Source organism: Rattus norvegicus, chromosome 4 (assembly GCF_021556685.1).
Source record: "Rattus norvegicus strain SHRSP/BbbUtx chromosome 4, alternate assembly SHRSP_T2T, whole genome shotgun sequence".
Taxonomy (NCBI): domain Eukaryota; kingdom Metazoa; phylum Chordata; class Mammalia; order Rodentia; family Muridae; genus Rattus; species Rattus norvegicus.
In genome coordinates, this window is record NC_141537.1 from 174,279,636 (window position 1) to 174,299,372 (window position 19,737).

Sequence of the window (19,737 nt, forward strand, 5' to 3'; positions counted from 1 at the left end):
CCATGTCAGATAAAAATTGAGAAAGCATCAGAAAAAATTGCTAAGAAAGAAAAAACTCACCTAAGCACACAGTGAATTTTTTACGAGGGCATCATTCAAATACTGAGATAAGGAAAGAGAAAAGATAATAAGGAAATAATTATTAATAATCTATCAAGGAGTATCAGTGTTTCAACACGAATTTGAACAGCCCAAAACCAATTGACACCATGAAATTTTCTAGCTTAATCCAAGAAATAATTAGTAGTAACTAAAAGAAACATGAATCTCGTAAATACACGTTGCTAAATGTTTGGGTTTTTAAAATTTTTTTATTAGATATATTTCTTTACTTACATTTCAAAGGTTATTCCCCTTCCCAGTTTCCTGACCATAAGCCCCCATTCCCTCCCCCCACTCCCCCATACGGAGGAGTACCCCTATACATCATCCCCCTTATTGCCCACTCCCATATTCCCCTGCACTGAGGATCCAACCTTAGAAGGACCAAGGGCTTCCTTCCCCTTCCCCTGGTACCCCAACAAGGCTATTCTCTGCTACATATACATTTGGAGCCCTGGGTCAGTCCATTGTATAGTCTTTGGGTAGTGGCTTAGTCTAGTTGGGTAGTGGAAGTCTGGTTGGTTGGCATTGTTGTCCTTATGGGGTTGCAAGCTCCTTCAACTCTTTCACTCCTTCCTCTAATTCCCCCAAGGGGGTCCTATTCTCAGTTCGATGGTTTGCTGTTAGCACTGACCTCTGTATTGGACATGCTCTGGATGTGTCTCTCAGGAGAGATCTATATCCAGTCCCTTTCTGCATGCATTTTCTAGCTTCATCAATCTTATTTAGTTTTGGTGGCTGTATATATATGGGCCACATGTGGGTCAGGCTCTGAATGGCCATTCCTTGAGTCACTGCTCTAAACTTGACTTGCATATCCCCTCCTATGAATATTTTCCCCCTTTTAAGAAGGAGTGGGAGCATCCACATAGGGACATGTTGGGGAGTACACCAACGGGCTGATTTTTACAGTGCTTATAAGTTGAAATAATACTGGATTAAAATTCTATAACCTGTGGTTTGGAGTAAGGTATCTTCGATCATTCATCGTCCCCATCCCCACTCCCTGCGCGCCCCATGAACACTGTCCTCCCCACTGCCATCATGTGAATACTTCCATGTCCCCCGCCCCTCTGTGATCATTCTCCATTCAGAGGTAAGCATTGGCCTTTTAGCAGCTACAACACAAGAGAAGTGCTACAAGCACAGTGTGGTACCAACTGTGCTGCAAATGTAACTTCGGAGTGTCCAAGAGAACAGGGGACTAGCAGTGACAAACTTTACAGTGTGGTCTCAATCCTGAGCCCTTACAACCCTGGCCCTTAGGTTCTTTATTATGAGATGATAGGAAATCTCCAACTTCCTTTGGTGAAGGAAAAGTTAGCGCCTTTTTGTTTTATATATTTTAGGAAAAAGAATAAGACTCAATTTTCAGATTCTGGTCCTGATGCAACCTCTTCCTCCTCCTCTTCCTCTTCCCCTTTTCCTCCCCCATTTCCTCCTCTTTCCCCTCTTCCTCCCCCATTTCCTCATCTTTCTTCTCTTCCTCCTTTTCCTCCTCTTCTTCTCCTCTTCTGCACCTTCCTCCTCTTCAACCTTCACTGCCACAGCAACGACTAATTTTGTTCCTTCTCTGTTCTTCCTCCTCCTCTTCCTTTGTTCTTTCTCTTTCTTTCTCCTTTTTTTGTCTTCCCCTTCGTACAGAGTCCCTAGTACCCCAGGCTGGCTTTCACTCACTTTGTGGCCAAGAATGATCTAGAAATTAAACCCTCTGGGGTTGGGGATTTAGCTCAGTGGTAGAGCGCTTGCCTAGGAAGCCCAAGGCCCTGGGTTCGGTCCCCAGCTCTGAAAAAAAGAACCAAAAAAAAAAAAAATTAAACCCTCTTGTCTGCTCCTCCTCATTGCGGACAAGTTTCAAAAGCCTACATCTTTACATCCTAGAGAAGAAAATTCCTCGTGATTAAGAGATGGCCACAGGCCTCAGATCTTCAGGCTGTGACATATCCTTAGCAATCAATCATCACATTTCCTTTAATTAGCGTTGACTTACAGTTTTCTTCTCTTTAGTTTTATCCTGCCTGGGTTTTCACATTGAAAGCAGCTTCCTGCGCTGTGTTGATTTTGTTGGGGATTTATTTGTTTCTTTATTGGGATGTTGAGGATTTAACACAAGGCATGTGTACCATTTACACAGTCAACCAATGAGTTTCAGCTCCAGGCCCTGAAACATGTTTTCACAGATAGAATGTTTCATTCCACCGGACAATGCGCTACCTTGTGTTGACATTAACAGATTCGTCATATTAATAACGGTCAATCATATTTGCATTTATATCCAATGTCTTTTAATATTCTTTCCTATTCTTCTTCCTTTGTCTTTCACAAGTGATTTTCTACCCATTGTTGTTTAATGATTATTCTATATGAATTCTTGTCACTGTTTCTTATCTGATAATTCAAGCTTCATAAAATATTTCACTTGTTACGTGGTACTTTAATATATTTTTAAAAGCTACTTAAATAATGACGCAATTTCTTGAATTGTAGAGAAATCATGTCGGGGAACTTTCTTACTCTGTCCCTATTAGCTTTGTGACCCTGCTGCCATCTATTTTACTTAAATCGACTTTAGTCCCGGAGTATGTTTTGCTATCATGATGTCAAGCTGCTGCATTTAAATTAACAGAAGTAAATTAATAATAGATATATATGCATGCATTTTTTACATACTGATTGTGAGTTAACATTAATTTAATCTTTCTCCAACTCCCTCACATCACATCTCTTTGCAGATTCAAGTAACTGATCCTTATTATATATTCTCCAAAGGAAACCTTCAGTATTTTTTTCAGATGAAATCTACTTTAATTTCTTGTTTTACTGTGATTTGTTTCGGAAGGAGGTATTTATGCCCTCATGAAAGTTGCAGACCTTTTTTTTTCTGCATACAAAACTGTAGTTATATTTTCTTTCATTCAATATTTATTTTTAATTGCGTGGTTTTTCATCTATTAAATTTACATTTTTGTGTGTACATTTGTGTAAAAAAGGTGTGTGAGAATGTACGTGTCCATGCCCACAAAGGACAGAATGATGCTGGGACTTGAAGCTGGAGCTTTGTAAGCGCTGGGATCCAAAGTCCAGCCACTGAAAGATCAGTTTATTCACTCCCTGGCCAAGCCATCTCTGCAGCCTCTATGTGTTGAACTTCATGATGTTGTTGAGTCTTTTATGTCATTTAGGTATTGCATCTGTCTTTATTTATTATTTACTAATGCATATTCTATGGTTCCACAATCAATACTTAACATTCAGAAATATCAATTAGATTTTAATACTGTTACCTTCATTTTTATTTAATTTTAATTCTGATATCTTCATCTTTAATATTTAGAGATTACACCAGTCTTACTTAATGTAACAGGTTGTCTAGTTTTGACTACAGTCTACATCTTATACTAATGTGTATGTTAGAACCTTTGAACCTTTTGTCTTTAATGTACCATCAAAAATTCTCACAAATACTTTGTCCCTTTAAATTTATTAGTGTTAAAATAGAAGACCGTATTCATTGTATTTTCAAGCCATCATTTAAATATCAGACAAATGTGGTTTTGTTTTTATTATAAAAGTATCAGAATTCATCAAATATTTCCTTTAGCATCTATATTGGAAATGTAGACTCAGAGTACCTTATCTGCAATAGTCAGAATCATAGAGTTCTTAAAAAAATCACTTAATTGTAAAAACCAATTTCGTAACATCTTGGACTTTTAATGAGGAAAATCATCTTTTGCAATCATTTCCTTTTTTAAAACCTCAACATCTTGAACCGTAACAACAGGAGTGCATCTCAAAAAAGGTGACATTTACCTTCACATCTGGAGAACTAAATCAATAGCTATATTTGAAAGAACAAAAGTTGGACAGCATATTCCACTGGGCGAAGGGAGGAAGAGACCACGAGGTAAGAGTAGGTGTTAACACACTAATGATCATTTTTTTAATAACAGAAGGACCTTTCTGGGAAAAAATACCAACATATTTTTTTCCAGTTCTGCCTTCTCTTTCGGATAACCTTTGAATGAGAGAAACTTCTGCTGGTGTCAAATGACCACGAGGATATTAACAACTGGACATGCAGCCTGTCCATCGCTGCTGGGTATATCTCCTTTACCAAGCTAGCTTTTCCCACTACTGCCACTGACCTTGCAAACAGCTCTGACAAAGGTCGGAATGGATTCATTGATCAGCTAGACCAAGCATATGACAGTCTGTGCCTTAATTGAATCCCAAAAGGGGGCAGACTGGGTTTTTATTACAGAGGCCAGCCGATAGCACTCATTAAAAGCTCCACAGACTGTGTGGTTTACTAATTAGTTTATTATACAGACACCTTGACGATGGGCAAAGTTGTCATTTTGCCCTTTATCGCACAGGGGATGTTGTTAAAAGTTTAATCAGCTAACACTGACCAAGTTTGCTTGGCAGGCTGTGGATGGTCATTGCGGAGGTCATCCCTGCTGCAGAAATTCTGACAGGGTCGCAGCATGAACGTATAATAAAGAGTGTTACATAAGGTAGGAGCACACCTGAGAGGGACCCCTGAAAAGAGATGTGCTCTGCGGGGAGTGGAGAGCAGATGGGCCGTTAGGACAGGTGAATCCTTTTTAAGGTTTATCTTTCCCTGCACTGCTTAATGCGCTCTTTCTTAAGGGATGGGGTGCACAACTGTCATTCTGATATGTTCATCAGCTGTAGTGAGATTACTAAGTGGAGTTGGAAGATGTTCCTTCACGTTCCCCGAAAGTGGGGATAGTTGATTGAGTTTATGGCCTTCTTATATTTGAGATTAAAAGTGGTGTCCTTATATTGAAAGTGTACATCGTTGTAGAGAAGTAGGTGAGCTATGTTACATCGTCTAGATTTGACCTACCTGACCAAAGGTAGGTATCCCACAACTGGTTATCATTATTAATTACTATTCAAAAAATAGAGCATTGAACAGTCCCGTCAGAAAATTCTCTAAATTACCAATTCAGCTCAATTTACTCCTGAGATTTTTAATTGTTCTTATAGATTATCCTTAAAAAAATGTATTCTTTACAAGGAAATTTTTCTTCGTGGTCTCCTAGGAAGACTATTTGTTGAAGACTATTTACTGAATTTACCATATCTGCTTGGCAAGCACTCACTGAGGAGCTGACCGAATACGTTGAGTTACTGTTTTTCTTTTGTTTTGTCTCGATACTTCGCATAGTAGATGGTGTAAAGATTAAGTGTGCACGCTTGATTTCTGTTGTTTCACTTTCCCTCACAATCCCCAGAGTAGCTCACACGGAGTGAGTGGGAAGAGAAGCCAACACAACAAGTAAGAAAATGTTTAAACCTCAGTTTTAAATTGCTTTAAAAAGTCTCCAAGTAAGAAAGCTGAGAAGACGCACTGCTTAGGCTCACATTAAAGGAGAGAAAAATGTAAGGGAAGAAGAGAGGGATGGAGGGGACGAGGCAGAAGATGGATGGATGGAGGAAGTGAAGGAGAGAAGGATGGAGAGGTCAGGCAGAAGGGTGGACGGAGGAAGTGAAGGAGGATGGACAAAAGTACTGAAAGAAGGGGAGGAGAAAACAGGGGGAAAGAAAGATGAAAACGAACGTGGTTCGTCCACTTCAACTCTTACACTGGACTTAAATAACATTTTCAACCCATGATTTTGAATATATAAACAGAATCCACATAGGAACCCAGGATTGTACTTTACAGTCTGTCTAGTGAGTATTTTAACAATAATGTTTTCTTCTGTAGATGGTTTAGTGAGATGCACTTCACTAGCTTAGAGACAGATGCATGCATTTCCACCTGTGTGGTCCTGGAATATTCAAATCTCTAGACTCTGCATAAAGCGGAAGCTCAGGTCCAGGTCATTCAACGTATAAATGGCACCACTGCAGACATAATCCTTTGAAATTGATGTGTTTACTCCTCTGTAATCTTGCTTTCCTCGGCCTCAGTTGTCATATCTGCAATATTATCTGAAGGCTTTATGACAGTGCATCTGTACGGGTTAAGAAAAAAAAGATAAGAATGTGTTGGAGCCACACATTTATTTCTGATACAACAAACCTGTTTTGACTATGCCTTGAAAAGTAATAAGTAACACTGAAAAGCTTCTGCCCTGGCGACTAAATGACAATTTAATAGATCATTCGATGTTTTCATGAAGAGTGAAGAAATAGCCTGCATTGAGTTTCAACTGTAGGAAGAATGGTAGGCAGCATTGTGTATTATTCAAGCTGGAATTGATCCAGCAAAGTAGGTCTAGCATTGAAGCTAACTATAGGCTTTGTGAAAAGGAAGTGTCTTCAGGGGTTCGCACATCGTGCTAGTTCTGAGGAAGCTTCCCATGGAGACAGATTGTTTCATCAAGCCCACACAGGCAAACTCTGCGTTATTAACTCACTTTGGAAGGGAAAAAAAAGTGAACTGTTTGAACAGTACAGTTAAAAGAGGATACGTATGGTGTGTTTATTTTTTTTATGCCAACCATGGAGAAAGTCATGAAAAATTATTACTGGTTTATCTGAAACTTTACCTTCTCAAAAGCATCTCAGCAGAGTCGTGTGGCTTCGAATATGCCGGCTTTATGTTGTAAAAATACCTGATAAACCAACCCTAACTGCTAGGTAGGAAATTGTGCATCAATAAGCAAGTCAGACAGAAGCAACGTAAAACCGTGGAGCATGCAAAGACACCTGTGGCAGCGTAACCCAGCAGAGCTCGGTGTCAAGGACATGCGTGTAACACCTATGAACTGTTGAGATGAGTGGACAGATCTGACGGAGCGAGACATGGAGCAGAGCTAAAGTCCAGCTTCCGGAAGTGGGGGGAGACATGAGCCACAACACGGAGCGGTAATTAAAACACTTATCCGTTATGAAGGAAACAGAAAGGGAATTATTACATATGTTAATGGCAAAGCCATTACATTTGACGATTGCAATGTTAAAAGATACCATGGATATATTCAGTGGAAATACTTTTAAAAGATAGCTATGGTGTTATGTGTCTTGAAGTAATCAAATATCCTTCTACCAGCAATGTTGTTCTCTAGTACCTTTGATATAGAATTCTCTCTCTCTGTCTCTCTCTCTCTCTCTCTCTCTCTCTCTCTCTCTGGTTCTCTAGTACCTTTGACATAGAATTCTCTCTCTCTGTCTCTCTCTGTCTCTCTCTCTCTCTCTGTCTCTCTCTGTGTGTGTGTGTGTGTGTGTGTGTGTGAATGTCAAAGGGATGCACGGTAAAGCTCTGGGACCCTCTATATGCTCTTAGTAACTTAAATATAAGTAAATCAAGCAAGCAACGGCTAATGTGAATATAAAAGTAGGCTACATACATAATGATGTCACTATAAGAGGGTTCTCTTACTTTAACTTCTATGTGGCATCAGAAACTAGAGAAAAACAAACGTAAGGAGCCCAAACTGTTGCAAGCCCATGAGGAGAATAAGAGCATCGCCCGAGGCTAATGTTCTCTGAGTGCCTATAAGAAGGTTGATTAACCTAAGTCATTGGGTATGACTGGGATCCTGGGTAAGACTGGGCCCAGATGAGCCAGGGGTTTAGAGTGGATGTAGCCACCAGATCTTCTGTCTTAAAGTACAGTACCCTGTGCAAAAGGACGAGCCAACACTTCATGCTGGAAATCTAAAATGTGTGCATGATGAAAATAAGTTTTTCCTCGACAAACAAAACCACTGTCCTTATTCTCAGGACACTTGGTGTTCTTACCCGTATACCTTTAGAATCCCCACGCTAGATGTTCACGATGTAAAAGGACTTAGATCAGCATCCGTTGTAACAGCAAATTCTGCACGTTCTGTAAAATGATAACAAAATAAACTATAAGCATTGTGTCCTTCCCCAAAGGCAAGCGTCTACCCTCATAAAGGTGATCTCAGGATGCATCACTGAGCTCGGAGGCACGTGTGTATATTTTACTATGATTCATGGACTTTTACAGTTTGCCTAGGACAGGAAAAAACAGGAGTAAAACTGTAGCTTGATCTTGTCATACAATGGTCTTGGTATTTAAAATGTATAATTGAGAATAAGGAAAGACAAATAATAAGGAAAGACAAAAGTCAAGAAAATTATTATGGAGAGGAGCCAGCTGAGAGGAGTAAGAAACATTAAGTACGTGGTTACTTAAATTACACAACAGAAATTTGAATTAAAATGCAATTAAATAAAAGGCCCAGCAGAGCTAAAGAGAAAAATGACAATCTGGAAGTTATTTAATGAAATTGCATCTCAGAACTAAATAAAGGTGGAAAAGATACAGAAATAGGTGTAGCAGATGCTTAACTGTGGTTTGAAGGGAGGAATGGAAAAGGGATAATGAGGTTATGTTTCCCATCCCACTAAAGAATAAAAATGGGAGATTCAACTATTATTTTAAAGTAATTGCCTGGCTAAAGTCAGACTGAAATGTGAAGCGAGAAAACCATTTGGAACCACAGTTAACTAACTGAGTGATGGGAAACAAAGCAAACTGTAGAAGAGGAACCCAGAGAGATTATCATGTTTAAACAAAGAATCAACACTGTAAAATATTGCTCAAAGAAATTGTTCCATGGGAAGAAAAAACTGCAGCACAACACTCAGACCATGTGAAGATCATCAGTCAAATAAAAGAAAATAAAATCAATACAGTCTGTTCTAGGACACACTACGTTTGTTACAGGTACTTCAGAGAGACACAGTACCTTCAGCTTCCTGCCCACTTCATGGCGCATGTTCAAGCGTTTTGACAACTTCATGTAGAACAGTATATGTAAGACAGAGGTTAGGTACAAAGAACCATGGGAAACGCGACAATTCAGTCCCCAGAAGTTTGTGGAAGCGTTTAAGAAAGCAGTCTCCAACATTTGAGAGAATGTAGACCAAGGTCACTGTCACTATCACTGACAGTGCCTCTAGAATCTTCTGTAGTAGTGTTGAGTTATGACTCACAGCCTACCAGAAAAAAATGTTCAAAATGAAAGTTGTGTGTTTTTATCCATAAGTCTAGCCTTACATAGTCAACATTTGGAGGCACAATGCGAGGAACCATATCTGAGTAACTTTATCATTTTGAGTTGGAATCTTTGAGGAGTCAAAGAGTGACTATGAAGACTACCAAGATCCGGTTATGCAGTTCTTTGTTCCAAAAAATTCTTAAATACAAATCTATCCTTTCACTTTTCTGAGATTCGGAAGGTACTGAAGTGAGACCCTGTGTGTGTCATTTCCTGGTTTTCTTTGTCTCCACCTCTCAGTTCCTACCATTTCCTGTCTTAAGTTGCTAGGAATTCACGTGCATGTTTTCCCCCCACTGTTTTCTTTTTCATTATAAAAAACAATGAAATGATGAATGACTTTTAAAATCACATTGGTTAAGTTTATACTCAACGTAGCCTAAGAAGAAAACATGCTGTGTATGTGTCGGGTTATAAGTGTCTACATACGTGAGAGTAAGAAAGAATGCTAAGGTATATTTAATCTGCACAATACTAAAAACATGTTTATGCCTAAAACTTATACAATAGCAGTGTTGTACCTTTAAATCGGAAGCGTGTCTGCGTGTCTCTTTAGGGAAAAGAGCCTAAGGTCCTGCTTCAACCACCTTGAGTCCATCTCCACTACCGATTTTATTGTTTTCCATCAGAAGGGGTACTGCGGGAGAGAGTGACGGAAGCACGAATTTATAATTTTTATCTTTCATATCTGCGTTTAAATACACGGTCGTCATGCTCTCTGCCACCCATTGTAAGCATAACAGTTGGATGCCATTGTAGGTCATTGCCTTTTAAATCTAACGCATTGGTGACTTTATATGATAAACAGCTTAAGTGAAACTGGTCATTTTGGGATAAAACTCAGAAATCTGTTATTGCACTGGATACTGGCAAAGATAACTGTTTTCTTTCAGCTCAGGAGTCAATCAGGTTTCTTTTTTGTTTGTTTGTTTGGGTTTTTTTGTTTTGTGGTTTTTTTTTATCAAAGTACCATGGAGGAGCTTTTAATTTTGAGTACTTTTATGATTGGAGACCATTTCTGACTAACAAGGAATACAGTGCATTTTAATAACTATGAAAATTGGCCTGAGTATTGACATTGCCTGAATGATTCTCTTCTGACACATGATATTTAGAGAAAAAAAATCCTGGGTTTCCAGCTGTGTTTTTGAAATTGCTTTATTTTTCCCCAAGACAGACATAATTTATTTCATTTGGTGACAGGAGCAGGGATTTTAATTTTTTGATGTGTTATTAGTGTTGAGGTTGGTGTTCATCAATCTACCGTAATTTATTCACAATAGCAATTTTCATTGTGTAGCATAAATATTTTCATGTCTAGAGAATCAATATACTAGAAAATGTAGGCAAAGATAAATTAGAGAAACGCATGCAGTAGCACAGGGATAGGTAATGAATTCTTCATAAGAACTGCACGTTTTAGGCAGGATGTTTGGGATAAACATTATTGTTTCAAGTTCTAAGATACCTGGTAAAATGTCAATGGTAATATGTAGCGGCTACTGGAAGGAAATCAAAACTCTGCAGTTTAATCTACATCCAAAAACTTACAAGGAAAAGCCATCGAAACTTAAACAGTCGACTTGAGAATCTAAAACCAACCCAGAGTCAGCTGGGAATTTAGAAACTCTCTTGATCAAGTTGGCCTGTGGGTGTGTCTCGGGGGGCTTATAATGATTGGTATTAAGGATAGAAGATCCAACCAGAAAAGAAGAGGCAAAATGTCCCAGGAGAGGTCAGGAGCTGTACAGAGAACAAAGATACCTGAACCCGAGAAGTAAGCAAGCCAGCAACGACCCTCATACCACTTTCTGCTCCTTCCCGTGTGTGCGGTGAGTAACTTCTTACCTTGACTTCCCATCCATCATTTAATATGTCAAATAAATGTATCCTTAAAATTCAAAGTGACTTTAAGAAAAATAAGGACCATAAAGGTACGCCAACTGAAGCTTTGTCATTTGGTAATTTATTAAACAAATCAGGAACGCTAAATGAGCACAGGCAGAAATGGAGCACACTTTTATGAGAATTTGATGTAAGGTGAATATCATATTTTTACAATTGTTCAGAACAATGAATTTTTCCTCAATTACCTATGTTGATGTAAAAAAAAATAAAGCTATGTAATTCAAGATAACCCCAAATTTTCAAATATGTGTAAACTATCATATATCTGAGTGTTTATGTATATAATCATAAAGAACATATTTAAAGTGACTAGAAAAATATAAATGAGGCTTCATAAACTATCTTTGTTACCACCATTTTAGAGGCTATCTACAATGAGATGTATCCTAAGAGAAGTATTGCCAGACTTAGGAAAACTGGCTGTATTCTTTCCTCCCAGCTTAGAAGAAAACCAAACATTACAAAGGACACAACAAAGAAGAAATGATATACTACTCCAACAAGAGGGAATTTGTACTGGCTGGCTTTGTGTGTCAACTTGACATAAGCTGGAGTTGTCACAGAGAAAGGAGCCTCCCTTGAAGAAATGCTTCAATGAGATCCAGCGGTAAGGCCTTTTCTCAATGAGTGGTTTAGGGTGGGAGGGCCCACTGTGAGTTTTGCCGTCCCTGGGCTGGTGGTCTTGGATTCTATAAGAAAGCAAGCTGAGCAAGCCAGGGAGAGCAAACCAGTAAGTAACATCCCTCCATAGCCTCTGCATCAGATCCTGCTTCCGGACCTGCTTGAGTTCCAGTCCTGACGTCCTTTGGTGACAAACAGCAATGTGGAAGTGTAAGCTGAATGAAGTTGCTTCTTGGTCATGATGTTTGTTCAGGAAGAGAAACCCTGACTAAGATGGGGTTGTTCCAGGTTGAAGGAGTGTGTTTGCACAATACCTGAGGTCTCAAATATCCTCCCAAACCTTGTGGTACAGACCCGAAGGCCAGCCTGTGGCACTGTTAGGAGAGGGTGGCATTTTAGAATTGTACACTAGTGGAAAGGATTTGGGTCTCCAAAATTGGACCTGTCTAAAAGAAATGCAGGGACTGAGAAGGAGCTTTGACCTGAATCTGACTCAACTTGAGACCCCACCCATGGGTGGGCACCAATCCCTCGCACCATTAATGATTCTATGTTGTACTTTGTAGATGGGAGCCTAGCACAGCTGTCCTCTGAGAGGCTCCACCCAACAGCTGACTGAGACAGATGTAGATACCCACAGAAAAACATTGGAAGAGGTCAGGGCCTCTTATGGAAGAGTTGCAAGAAGGATTGAAGGACCTGAAGTGGATGTCAACCTCACAGGAAGACCAACAGTGTCAACTAACTTGGATCCTGGGAGCTCCCAGAGACTGAGTTACTAACCAAAGAGCATACACAGGATTGATCTGAGGCTCAGGGCATATAAGTAGCAGAGGGCTGTTTTGTTTGGCCTCAGTGGGAGAGGAGGCACCTAATCCTGCAGAGACTTGATGCACCAGCGTTGGCGGGGTGGACCCAGGGTGGCACCCTCTCAGAAATGAAAGGAAAGAAACTTGGGAGGGGAGACTAGAAAGGGGGCAGCATTTGGGATGTTAATTAATTAAAAAGAACTAGGGTCTCTGAGCAGGTGACTTGATAGGAGCACTGCGAGCCTGACATCTTTCTGCACATTGTGAAATAATTGCTATGCTGCCAGGCTGTGAGGAAAAACTGCAGTCGTGGGGCAAAGGAGTGGGCCCAAAGAATCATGGATGGAAACGTCTAAAATCGTGAATGAAAATAAACACTCTCTCATCTTAAGTTGTTTACCTCAGGTATGTTGTCATAGACAAGGCAGCCTTCACTTAGACTAAGAGGACTATTACAAAAGGAAGAGAGGGCCAAGCAAAGTAAGATTCTGTGCCTGGAAAGTTTCAAGATTGAAGCTAAGTTCTTCACAGTCATTGTACAAAGAAATGTAAATCACTATTAACGAGGTGCACACACACTCAGAAAGGGGGGGTGTGGGAAGGAAGGGAGAGATGGAGACAAGGGAGAGAGGGATGGAAAGAGGGAGGAAGGAAGATAGATGAATAAAACCAAAACTAACCAGAACTCTACCACTAAGCCACAAGTTCAACTCAAGATGATGGTAATTCAACCTTAAATGGAACATTAGTGAGAATATATAACAAAGTATTCCCAGGAGGTATTCTGCAAATAATTATCAGAAGCATTAAAAGGGATTGGATTGCTTGTCTTAACAAATCCTTAATTTTTTTTAGCCAAAAAATGCATTACAATAGATTGTTTTTCCATGCACTGTATTCTAATTACAGTTCCCCTCTCTCCATCTCCTTCTAGATTGTCTTTCCCAGCTACACAAATCCATACCACCTTTCCCTCTATCTCATTAAAATATAAATAGGCATCTATAATAGTAACAAAAATTGCATATTGAATTGTGTGAAGATACTTTCTTCATTTTGCAACATATGGTTGTATATTTGATGTACGTTTAACTGTGCTGAGTTACACTGGGTATTGGAAGAGGTCTTAGCAATAATGCAGAAGTGAAGTCAAGTTGAGTTTGGATACAGTACAACTGCTACCATAGAGCCTGAGTTGTAATTGTGACGTTGTGAGCTCAGGATAACATTAATGGACGGATACTATGAAGGAAAACTCTTAGCAAGGCTCCGTCAACATCATCCCTAGAGAACAAGATTTTTCAAATCATGGACTGTTTTGATCAGCTGTTTCTGTGTAACCATGTTTCTTTCCTTTTTAACTTAGATTTCTGAAAAAAAATATAAACTATTCATTGTAAACGCCAAGACTAATAGATTCTATTTGATCTTAATGCGAGTTAGCCTTTCCGTTATCCTTCACTGATTCTTTAAACATCTTTCCCCCACAGATTCAATTTTTTTTATTTAACCCTTAAGTTGAATCTATTTCTGTTCATCCTGTTTGGCTCCACTGGTCCTTTCATTCATGAAAGGAAAACATACTGTGATCATAAATTGGTCTTCACTGTCCTTCTACACAGAACTTTCCCATTCATTCTTAATTCTATTTATTACAAATTAATTTTATAAAAAATACATTCAGCTCAAAATTCAATAGTATTGGACAATGACAAAAATCCAATGGTTTCTAAGAATCTTGAATTTTAATTCTATCTTTTGTCCAAGTAAATATATGTATATATATGTATGTATATGTGTATATATATATATATTTCACATACACAAACAAGAATAATCATTGTAACAAGTACAAGATTAAAAAATACAAGTAAATCAAAGATTCAGTGGAAAGATGACTAAGAAATTTTTGTTATAAATGAGTGCTGTATAGTTATTAAACTAATTGTGAGAATTAAAGAACTTGTAGACAAAAATTTTATATATATATATGATTTACAAATATATAAATGATCTTATATAAGGAATTGTGATAACCTAAGATTTCTATATATGAAAATATTTTGAAAGGAATAATTTTACATTATTTATAACAAGCAACAGCTGTTAGAATTATTGGGATATTTGTATATTTTCTAATCCCTGGTATTTAACTGGTTCAAAATACAGCAATAATTTATGCTTTCCCAAGTCATAGTTTCTTTCTTTCTCTACTCAAAGTAATATTAATTACAATGACAAAATTCTTGTGTATTATTTCTTAAAAATTCATTGTTTTCTCATATTTTTAAATTTCCCATAAATATTTTTCCTTACTGTCTATGCGTTGTCTGCTTTTCTCGAACCCAGAAAGCTGAGTTTCTTCTCCTACCACCGTGCCACATTAGTTACACCACCATGCCCATCTTGAATGCCTGTGCTATGCTTAAGCCCTCGCTAGCTTGGAAAATCCCCTCTCTTTCTTATTTCCTGAATGTGGCTTCTGGTTCCACTCTGTGTTGGCTTTCCTCCTACTTCCCAATGCAGGGAGGTCCTTAACTCTCATGAGACCTGTTCCGCATTCTAAGTACATTCTCTTTTGAGTGACCTCACTTGGCTGTTTGTTTATTTTGTATATGATAATGAAATCCACTAAGTCCCCATCTCTAGACCATGAGTGTTACATACCCCTCAAGCTATTCAGCCTTCCCACATGAGTGTACAATAACTGATTTTTCAATAAACACAAAGAAAGCATGAAGAACTGGAAGAATCTACTTTCCATGTTACTATATATGGTATTAATATTATCTATTATTTAATAAACACTACAAAATTTTTGAGGAAACAAGGAAGTATAACCTATTCATCAAACTAACAACAAGGAGAAAATATATACTTTAGAATTAATTTGACAATGATTTTAGGTCAACTGTCCTTTAATACTAAAAGAACTAAAAGAAATACCTCTATGAATGAAAACAATCCTCATGATATTAACAGAAAGGCCAAAAACCTATAAGCACATCATATATTGAAGTAAGAAACAATATTTCAAAAAATAGTTGTAAAATTATTTTACATTTTCAACAGTTGATTAAAACAGTTTGAAAGGTTCCCATGGAGTGATCCATTGAACCCAGATATTTCACTTCCACAAATATTGAAAAAAAAGAAAAACAAATGAACACATACTTATGGTACCACATCTCACAATAGCTACATGATATTGATAACATGAAAATCACATGATAATACAGTCATATAACCAAATATTATTGTCTTTAAAAAATAACAAACTGGGGGCTTGAAAGATGACTGAATGTTTACCAACATTGATGGTCTTCCAGAGGACATAGGTTTGATTCCCAGCACCCACATGTTGGCTCATGACTATCTGTAATTCCAGTTTCATGGGATCCCATCTTCCACTTCTGGTTTTTATGGACACCAGGAGTAGTCAGAGTGTACAGACATACATATAGACAAAGCACTCACATACATTAAATAAGTAATTTTAGAATGGCAGAATAGTACATCCTGTAACATGGGTTAACATCATCAGCATTATTATGTATGAACAGAGATCATAGGTCACCTATATCATTGTAGAGTAAAATAATTGTAATATATAAACCCAAAGAGACAAAAATGTAGATTGCTAATTGTTAGAACATAAGACGTTAAGAACATGCACGCAGGAAGTGCTGTGTTTCTCATCAAGGGTAGAAACAGAAGTGTTGTTTCTCAGAGACTCTGAATTGGTCTATTCCTTTGTCATGACTTAAGTTCTGCTTTTCACTTCTCTTCAATAAAACAATAATACTGTCCACTAATTGTTTCTTAAGTGTAATAATCTCATCAGCCTCATCTCCCTCAGTGATTAGCACCCTCCAGATGGCTCTGCAGCTGTCTCTCACCTAATGAGGGTGTGTGCCCCGCCTAGTTCCTGCAGAAGTTCATATGTGATTGGACATCCCGGCAGCCACACAATGACTCCTGATCACCTAGAAGGCAACACAGAAGACAGCCATTGACCTCTATGGTCAATTATCACACTGCACCCTTTACACCCCCCTGAGCAACCCTTTAGAAGTGCCTGGCTATTTCAGAAGGTTTCTGACCATATCTCGAGAAGGAGTATGGCCTGGGACCCTGCCTCTTGACACTCCTGTTATCCATGGCCTCTTACCTATCCCTTGACACTCACTTTGCCCATGACCTCTTCCCAGAACACCTTTATACCTTACATCGTAACCTCTTGTGGTTCTGTCTTTACACAGGGATTTAATTAGCCCGTGTCTCCCACCTTTCAACTGTCCTTACTGTCCGTCTCATAATGCATGCTTTCCATGAAATGATTTCTCAGTTCATTCACTGATTTTCGATCTCCTTGCAATTTTCAGGTCTGAAGAATGGAAGGTTTTCTTCTTGTTGTTTTGGTTTTGCTTGTTTTGTTTCTTTGTTTTAAGTCTTAGGTTTAAGGAGCCTGTTTGGGTTCCCTTTTCATTCTGTGTCCTCATTACAGAGCACATGGTATTTATTAATTATTAAATAAATATATATTATATATATTTTATATATAACATTATATATTAATAACCATATGATATCTATACATTAAAAGCCTATAGCTACCAGGATGAAGATTTCTGAATGAAGTCCCAGCTGTGGATGCCTATGCTTTGGTTATTAGTGTTTCTGAACTTCAAATTCTTAACACAAAAGCATCTGACATATATTCCTGTTCATTTCTGCTCCATGAAATGTGAATCTTTTCTAGGACACCTAACACTTTCAGTCAATTAGTAGGAGTGATCCCCACCCAGGGTAAGACATATGTTTCTCATATGACAGGGTAATCATATGTTTCTCTCAAGACCATTGTGTTTATGCTTTGTCATAACTGTGTTGAAGTTCTATTTGTTTCCTTGTTGGTTGATTGGTTGAACGATGGTTTCATTGATTTACATGTGTGTTTATCTTCTTATGTATGTGTCTGGTGCTGCAAAGGTCAAAAGCAAACATCAGTACCCTGAAACTGAGTTGCAGGGGGGTGTGGGCATCCATGCGCAAGGAGGGGAGAGCACACTTGTCCTCTGCAGTAGCAACAAGTGCCCTTAAACTCTGAGCAAATTCTTCAGGTCTTGCTTGCGTATTGTTTCATTGATTTGCTTTTTCTTAGGTCTTATACTTACACGAGACATTGCTGCAATTCTAATACTGTTATATTCCCAAATGTGTCTTTAAGAGCACGAGGAAAAGCTTTATACAAACACATACACACGCACACGTGCACACACACACACACACAAATTACATATATGATAAACTATAAATACATGTAATATATTTAAAACAGAAAAGGAAAATAAAACACAGTGGGCAAAAAGAAATACCAATGTAATTCATTTCCCACAAGTCTTGATACATCATCTAATGCCCAGAATAAAGGTCCAGGTAGCTTACCGAGGGAGATGCTGACTCAATTGCACAGGAGTTCACATGGGTGAGGAAAATAATGAAGGAGGTTGTCAGGGCCACAGAAACTCTCTGATCCACCCGTTCTCCTGATCCACCGAGACATGCTCAGTTCCCCAGTCCCTCAACACAGCAAAGAACAAAAAACTCATTTGAGGGTCTCACAGACAGAGAACCCTTTGTGGGGCTGTCTGCTAGTCCTTGTTTCATGCCAGGCCACGGTGAATGGAGCGGGTGGACTGTATAATAAGGCACATAGTTCTCTGTTAGAAACTTTCCTAGAGCTGAGAAGTTGCTGATGAAAGCCAGTGGGTAGTGTATGCCTGCTCCACTGAGCTGTGGAGGTTTCCCAGAGTCTTCAGTGACTGTGGAATGAAGGACAACGGGGGAGTGGGCCACAAACCCCAAGTCCCTTTGCTCCTTCCCTGAAAGTGAGAAAGAGCATCAAAGGAATGAAAGGGACTGACTATCCAACAGAAGACTGTTGTATATTCTTCCTTTGGGTCACAGGCATGGTTTGCATTATAAAGCAAAAGACTTCTAATATAACATTTATGAATGCCTTAGTCCTTGGCTATACATCAAGAAGTGCTTGGAAATGTGGATGTGTGTTGGATGGGAATATTTGCTAGGGACAAATTTGTAGTGTCCTTTGTGATTAAGGAACAGTGAACAAATCTTGCTTGTCTTATGTTCATTTTTTTCCTCCCACTTACTGTTTTAGGTCACCCCCCCTTGGAATTGTTTACAGTAAATACGTTCCAACCATGCTAACTGTATTACCTAATAAACACTGCCCAGAAGTTGTTTATTTAAAGAACATAAGATCATTATTTTAAGCCAGTTTCTCTGTTCTGTCAGAACTCATATTAAGTAAGCATTTTCCAAATAATGAACATTAATTAAATCACGGGGGGTTCTACCAGCTCTGTCAGAATTTTAACTTCCTCGATTTTAAAAATACCATGAAATACTTCTTTCCAAACCACCACACAGACAGGTCTTTAGGAATCACTGAGATCACGACTATAAGGCAAGAGTGAGTTTCCAACTGTAAATCAAGGATGAAAACGATCTGTCGAACTGTTTTCTAGCTTAAAGTCACACACTGTACACACAATGCCCATACACTGGTCTATTAATTAAACACAAAGAATCATTCTGATTCTCATAGAAACTTAACTGCTGGAAACTACCCCCCCATCAATACTGTGGTGGTTGACTGTCATTTGGCTTATGTAAACTATACTTTTAAAACTCTCTCCTCCCCTCTCTCTCTCTCTCTCTCTCTCTCTCTCTCTCTCTCTCTCTCTCTCTCTCTCTCTGTGTTTGTGTTTTGCATGGGTGTGTTCTTTGGTATTTTGTGTGAGTATGGACATACCCTTGCTATGCATGGTGTGCACTTGCTATATTGCACATATGTGGAGTCATGGGACAACCCCAGAGTTTGATACTACACAAGTGAGTTTACTTGGGCTCTGAAGATCAAACTTAGGCTATTAATATTGCAAGGCCAACTCTTCCCTCACTGAGCCATAACTCCCCCTCCCATTCCTAAAATAATTCCCGTCTGTCTTCTAAGCACAGGCAGCTCAGATATTTGTTATTTGCTCTTCCCTGGCCATGATCGGTTGATTTGTTTTTCTTGAGTAAGAGCATCTTTCCAGATAAGTTCTCCTACAGCATTCGAGGTTACAAAAAGAAGTTTATTTTAATGTTGTGAAGAGATAGAATGTTGTAATTTGAGAACATCCAGTTCCATGCCTTTTTTGACGTATGTACAGTTTTGAAGTTCTACTGAACAATGCTATCGTGTAGCTACC

At 38.6% G+C, this 19,737-nt stretch overlaps 1 long non-coding RNA gene across 3 annotated transcripts; it reads right to left on the bottom strand.

Moving 5' to 3' along the window:
- Positions 1-298: 298 nt before the first annotated feature.
- LOC102547697 (uncharacterized) lies at positions 299-18,020 on the bottom strand. 3 transcript variants are annotated; one of them, XR_015686245.1, is made up of 5 exons: positions 17,903-18,020; positions 16,354-16,440; positions 9,638-9,753; positions 7,828-7,915; positions 3,799-6,095 (listed from the first exon to the last, which is right to left on the bottom strand). It is a non-coding gene; the product is annotated as an uncharacterized LOC102547697 (long non-coding RNA). The 3 variants fall into 3 exon arrangements; XR_015686243.1 differs by lacking the exon at positions 9,638-9,753 and having other exon boundaries at positions 3,356-6,095; XR_015686244.1 differs by lacking the exons at positions 9,638-9,753; positions 16,354-16,440 and having other exon boundaries at positions 299-6,095.
- Positions 18,021-19,737: the final 1,717 nt, after the last annotated feature.